This window comes from Apteryx rowi, unplaced genomic scaffold (genome assembly GCF_003343035.1).
Source record: "Apteryx rowi isolate R43461 unplaced genomic scaffold, aptRow1 scaffold_3, whole genome shotgun sequence".
Classification (NCBI taxonomy): domain Eukaryota; kingdom Metazoa; phylum Chordata; class Aves; order Apterygiformes; family Apterygidae; genus Apteryx; species Apteryx rowi.
The window spans coordinates 3,848,884-3,855,935 of record NW_020449418.1 but is presented as its reverse complement, the minus strand read 5'-3'; positions in this window follow the sequence as shown (position 1 = coordinate 3,855,935).

Here is a 7,052-nt window from a genome sequence, read left to right as displayed (position 1 = left end):
CGCTCATTGGCGGCGGGCGCCCCGCGGGGCGGGGCTGGGCGCGCCGCTCCGCCAATGCGCGGCGGCGGCTTCCCCCGTGACGTCACGTGTTGCTGAGCGGGGCGCGGGCACCCCCCTTCTTCCCCCCCCCCCGCGGGTGCCGCCGCGATCCCGAGACAAACAGCGCCGAAAGCCTGGGCCGAAACCCCCGTGTCTCCGCTTCACGCTATTATTTCTTTCCCCTTTTCCCATTTTTTTTTCTTTGCTTTCCCCCCTCTCTGGCCTCTCCTGCGGCGGTGCCCTTTCCACCCGGCTCCGTGAGGCAGCGCGCCCCTCACCGCGGCGCCGCGGCGGCAGCCCGCCGCGCTCGGCGCCCCCGTGTCCCGTCCCGAGGCTGAAAATAGCAAAGCGCGGGATCCAGGGTGCTCTTCACGGCAACAACAAGAAAAGTTGAATTAATGTTTATTTTCTCACGTGCTAAAGCCCGGCTGTGGTGAACGGGCACCGCGGGGCGTCTGGGGAGCCGAGCAGCGCGGGCCCCGCCGGGAGCAGCGAAATGACAGCAGCTGCTTGCGGAAACCATTCCTGCGTGTGGAAACCCAGCGGCACCATTATTTTGGAAATCCAGACCCATACCGCTGGGTTTTTGTTCGTTGTTTTTCCGGCTGCTCTCATCTCGAAACTGCCAGAATCGCAGGGGACTTTGCGAGGGAGGGAGCAGAATTTTCCTTGCCCTTGAGGTGGAGAATATCTGATATTTCATGTGCTGCATTTTAAAAAGCATCATTGTATGTGGTTCGTTTTTTTTTGTAACTGGAAAAYGGACTGCTCAGTTTAAGTTGCTGGCTCTTCTCTCCCAGCACTGCACAAGGATACAGGATTTTTATTGCTAAATTTAGAAAGGAAGTGTTTACATCCAAACAACTCAGTTTCTCAGCAGTTGTTTGCGCTGAAGCTTACACTGAAAATCAGCATTGTCATAATAATGAAAATCTTCACCTCTCCTAGCAGGTCCTGCAAAATCTTTACGTTTTTTGTTTGCAAGCAGGGCGTTTTAGGTTGCAAAGCCCCATTTAGCCCATGCCTCGGCCGGGCTGTGTTGAATGTGCAGTTCAGAGCGTCCCTGTCGTCAAACGGGCAGTTTTTGCAGGTTGCTCCCAAACAAAGAAGAGCGTTGCTGGAATTAGAAAACAGCCCCTGAGCACGATGGGCTCCGTTGTATGGAGAAGGAGCTGCAGGAGGGGAAGGCTGCACCCGAAAGTGCGTGCGTAGTCTGACTGGGAAGAGATCGGCGTGCTCAGCTCGGGTTATTGCGCTAAAGGATACGGTGCCCTTTAGCCTGCCGGGSCGGCCGTGATTGCTCCGCACCCCTTGCCAGCCGGCCGACAGCCGCCTCGATCGCGTCCGCTGGCTTATCCCCACCGCCTCCTACCTGGCAGGCGGCAAGGAGACGCGCACAAAGTTTGGCGCTGGGGGCTGAGTCACGGCCGCGCTGTGCGAGGCGCTGCACACGTACCGTGCCGTACCGGGAGGATGGGCCCTGCCCCAGGAGGCGCCAGGGCCGCGCAGGGCGCCACTGAATTTTCAGTTAAAGTCTGCAGCTTTCTCGCTGGTCRGTGCCCAGGGAGAAATAAGGAGAGGATTTTTTCCTCGGTCCCTCTTAGGCACGTCTGTAGGTCCCGTGTCCCGCTGCTGTAGTCATAAGCAATAGCAGAGGGGCCGCGAGCCGCTCTGGTCGCGTGGAAGCAGAGCTGCAGGGCTGCGAGCCGAGGAGCGGCGCTCGACGGGCTGCCGGGCCGCGGGAGCAGGAGACTGCCCTTAGCGGTGCCCTCTCAGCACCTCTCCCCAGCGGTAAAGTCACTGCTTTAGTATTCACTTTCCTTTCTAAAAATTGGAATATGTAGCTGTCTGCAAAATTATCTGTCTTACAGCACAGTGACTGGGTGGGCTACAGTCCTGTTATCAAACCGCTCTGGTAAAATGGAGTATTTTAGCTGCTGAAATATAACCGAATTATTTTTCCAGTTGAGCCTCTGGAAATGAGTAACACTGCTGACTTACTGCTTGATGCAGTTCTCATGGCGGGACCACAAAACCCAATCCCAACACACCTTGCTAACTGACAAATACACGTTTCCAGATGACCTGTTTCTCGAAATTTAAGCTTGGTATCAAAGGAATAGAAACATCACATGAAAAACTGCGGTGGCTGTTTTCAGRAGCGGAAGTTCTGCCGAGGGCAGCTCTGTCGGTGCGTCTGTAACCTCTGCAAATGGCTCTTCATGAATTAGCGTGGCTGGAAATAGGTAGCAGCTGCGAAAGCAGCTGAAACGCTGGAGTTTGGAAGCTGTTGTTAGAGGGACTTGGGGTTTAGAGTGTGCCCAGCACTACCTCTGTGTACGTGGACTCATGCTTGTGTCAGCAGGAATTGCGTAAACATGTGATGAATTCTTCGGATATGATGCCTTATCTGTAATAGTCATGGTATGTAATATATATGTTTTTACTAAGGATACAGACATCTGTTGCCATATCCTCTTCCTAAAACATGAAGGCAAGCAAACAGCTGTCCATGACAGTGATGTCCTTGTTTGCGGGCCTAGTAGAGGTGTGCACACATGGGACAGCTGACTTTGTCCCCCAGCAGAAGATAGCGAGAACCTCTTAGTAGTCTGGCTTTCAAGTGCTGGCTATGTTTACTGACCTTCTGACCAGGAATAGCCAAAGGGGGACTGCAGATTTGGCCTTTGCTTTTGAATCAAAGCCTTGCAGATGTGTTGGCAGTATCTTCTTCTTGCAGCTCCTTCCGTTGGCTATGAGCTGTTTTGGGTCTTTTTCTTTGTCAAGCCGAGGTAAAGAGCTAGCAGAAGCCTGTAATTAGCAGATTGCAGAAGGAGCCAAGACTGCTTTCAGTTTGTGTGCAGAGCTCCTATTGAATCAACGAGAGCTGAACATGTGGCTCAAGGTCAGTATGGATGGTCTTAGATCTTACAGTGATGTGATATACGGGGCAGCACAAGACTCCTTTATATTTTTCACCCAGCTCGTAATAAACCCCCTTCGTTCCTCCTGGGTCGTGACCTGGCCACAGTGATTCATGTGTTAACCACTTCCAGGTTGGGTTGTTTTGACTCACGCTGTTTAGACCTTGTCATAAAATTCAGAAGGAAGTCACACAGTAGAAATGACAGGGCAGAGGTAAAACTGGGTCTGTGCCAGAAGCACCACTGGGAACCAATCAAGTCCTTCGTCAGCAGAGCATCCCGAGAGCTGGCAGAGAGACACCCTCAGCCACTGTCCAGGGAATCCTATTCTCACCTAGTTGAGCGACCCCATCCTATGTTTGATGTGTTTTTTAACTAAGGGAGGTCCTCTTACTGAATTTTGCTGCTGGATCAGTCAAGTGACTTGACCAAAGTCACAGAATGAGTCACTGTCTCAGACTAAACTGGGGCACAGTGCAGGTCTGAAAACAGCCACTCATCTCCCAGAATAAAGGCGCAAGTGGCCCGAAGAGCCGATACACCTGTGGCTTTTGCTCTGTCGCTTGGCAGAGACTGGTCTTTGAATCAGAGCGAGGTACACAGCATGGGCTTTATTCCTGCTCAGGTTCTTGGATACCCAGGTGGTTTGGCACTGAGAAGTTTCCGTCCTCACCGCTGGACGGGTTCCAGACACCAGCGGGAGTGCTGAAAGGAATTATCTGGTGTCTTGCAAAAGAGTGAGGCTCCTGGATCAGAAATGAGGCCACATCTTACAAGCAGTATAGGTCCTTTACTAGAGGCTTTGCAAGCACTGGAAGGGTGCTCAGCAGTTAGCACTTGGGATGTTCTCCAGCCCGGTGCTAGAAGTCCTCCAGAGCTCAGCTTTTGCAGCCGTGAGGACAGAACGGAGACTTGGTTGTCACAGAGTGTGCTGGCAGGCAGGAGGTTTGGGTATGTTACAGCGGTTGTTCCCCAGGCTAGAAAGACTGAGGAGTTTTATGGATCTGCGGTCCTCAAAAATCGATTGTCCCAAACCCCAGTGAATCATCTCCCTGATCTGAGAGCAGCAGAGAATGGTCCCTAAGGGGATCTTTGCTTATACCTTGGTTGCAAGGATGCCAGGTTTCAAGGCTTTGAAAGCAAGATTAAAACTCTGCAGGGTTTATTTGGAGGTGGGCAAAGGAAAGTCTGGCAGCCGTTGCCATCTTTATGTTCCTCCCAGAGCTTGCAAAGATTTGGGAATAGGAGGATATTAGGAAAAGCCAAAGAAGGCATGGAAAACCAGGTGGTCTTCACCAAAGATATTACCCTTATTTAAAATAACTTTCAGGTTGCAAAGCATGGTATTATTTCTAAGCCTTGTGTTTACAGCAGAGGGTTGGGCGTCTTGAGCTGAGTTCTTGTTCCACTCCTAGCTTAGGGTGTGCCTTCATGCGAGTGATTACGTTGCTTACGCCTCAGTTTCCCTTCCTGCAGAGTGGAATGAAAAAAGCTGAAGTCATTGCAGTTTCGAGACGCTTAAAACATTACTTTTTGGAAAGCTCGTAGAAGATTCCCCTAATTGAACGTGCTGGTTTAATCCAAAGTGATGGTGGTAAAAACCAGACCACATCTGTTTTACTTGATTAAAATAGTTAAGGCAGCATTTCAGATGTAAATATTAATTGATTTCTGCACTGCAGATTTCTTCTTGGGTATTTAAATTGTTGCTAAGGAGGAGGGAAAGGCTATCAGGGAGATTAACAAATCCATTATTAAGGCTGGAAATGGAGGGCTGCCGAAGTGCCATTTAATAAAATGTAAAAAGCCCCTTTCTAAAGGGCGAAGCAGCAGAACACACAATGAAAGTGAATCACAGCTGCCAAAAGGGATGCCAAGCAGCAAGCACTTATAATCAGAAAACTGTACTTACAGATCATTCGGAGCCACTAAATTAAATGATCTCATTCTCCCCTAAAATACTCTTCCCTTAGCCCCTCCCCAGCGTTGCTTGTGGATTGCTCAACCACATCTTTAAATGTGACTTTGGGGGCTTTTTGGTCAGCCGTTGAAAAGCATCAGGCCTCTTTGTGCCATTCACTTTCCACCCACATTTGTTTCTGTCACATACAAATCTGGCATTTTGCAGGCTGACCTGCCCACACTGGCGCTTGGGATGACAGCTGAAAGATTTTGCAAGTCTCCTGTGGCTCCGTGGTTGGGTTGCCTACTTCTCCAGGGCTCCTTTTTTGGGAAGATGTCCTGCAGTTCACTCTCAAATTTGTCTTCATTTCGCACAAAAGTTTTTTCTAGTTGTACATTATTTACTTCAGAAACACAGGCTCTAACATGGAAGTTGAGCTGATGTGTAAATGGAAGAGTTGATCCTATGTCATTTCACACAAAATTGATCCTGCTCTTACTTAATTCTAGTGCTGCTTTAATTTACTGTGTATCTTTGTCCCTTTACTTTATGTCCTCCTTATTTTATATCTTGAAGTTTTGTCTTTTAGGCTTTATATCTCAAACTTTGGCTGACTCTTAGATATGCTCCTAAGCTACCCCTTCAGTTTCCAGCCATGGCTTTTCCCTTTTAATCCCTGTAGCCGTAAGGCACATTTCCAAGTACACCATCCAAAATGCAGTGGCAGTGGATGCTGATAATAACCTGGTCTTGCAAAAACCTCGATCAGCATAGGAGGATTTCCCCTTTTTTCTTTAACACTCATGATTTTGAGGGTTCAACATGGGGTTTGTTTTATTTTATTTTTTTTACATGCTTAGTATTTCTAGTCCTGAAAGGCAAATGGTCCCCTGGTTTTGGAAGCAGGTTAGCGGAAGTATAATTAGAGCCCGGAAACGCTCTTGCGTTATTCCCAGCGTTGCGAACTGTGCTTGCACCTGTGTCCTTTCTTCCTTTGCGAGTAACCCGAGATCATATAAGCAGTCCCCAAGACTGCTCAGATTTAAACCTTTCCACGTGCTTTTAACAATCTACTCTGTAAGCAGCTTCCAGCATGGAAACAGAAGGAGAGAGGGAATAGTTTCTTCCCCGAGTTTGCCTCCAGACCAAAGCCGCTTCCCTCCAGCGCTCTGGTCCCGCCGCGCAGGCTTTGCTGGTGGTCATCTTGCCTGAGCGAGGACTGGGGCATTTCCTGCATTTTTTTTAACTGTCCCGTGTTGAGAAAAACAAAACAACCCTTTGCGATTCAGAGATGAGAAGGGCTATGTGAGAACGGAACGGCGGTATTATTTTTACCCCCATAGGTGCAAGCCTGCCGTTTTGGGAGGAAACCTCAGAAACGGTGAATCGGCAAAGCGCGTTTAAAGGAAGGGTGGCTGAACTAAGTCCGCTTTCGGTCCGGCCCTCCCAAGTTGAGCGCTGCCAGCTCTCGCGACTTTATCGCGAGCCTCCTGGTATTTTGGGCGCTGTTTAAAGCTGCTGCTACCAGACGCAGGTCGCCAAGGGAGAGTCTCAGCTTTCCTGCTTTCTGAAGGTGCTTTTCCAGCTCCCGTCCTCATGGGGAAGCGCTCGCAGGTGTAACCGGTCGCGGTCCGGACCGTGAAAACAACCCCGGTGAAGGCCAAAAGCAGCGCGCTGAGGGTGTCCGCGTCGCTCCGCGGCAGATCCGGCTTCTGACTTCTGCGGGTTTCGCGTGTTCCCCAGTCGTTGCCCTTTCTGAGCGTAGGCCAAACAGTTTGGGGGCTGATACACGCGACTGAACGCCGCAGGTCGTCGAGGCTCCCTTCGAGCAGCCCTCGAGGCCACTGGCGAAACGCGGCGGCGATTGCGGGCTGCCGCCGTGCGAAAAGCGGGGCGTAAACACGGTGCTGAGGCACGGGGAGATGTGGGAGGGCGGTGGGGCTGCGAGGGTGTCGTGGTGTGGGTGTATAGGCATCGGGTGTTGGGTGCGTTCGCTAAAATCCTGAGGCGGCCTGAGGAAACCGTCCTTCAGGTGTTTTCTGCGGGATCCCGGAGCGCTGTACGGGCACCAAAACGTGGCTCTTGCGCCCTGGGCGCCCCCAAACCCCTTGGCTCCGTCGTTCCAGGTGCGACTTTCCGAGCCCGGCACAGGCTCTGGCGTCGCAGCGGGTGTTTTGGGCCTGGGG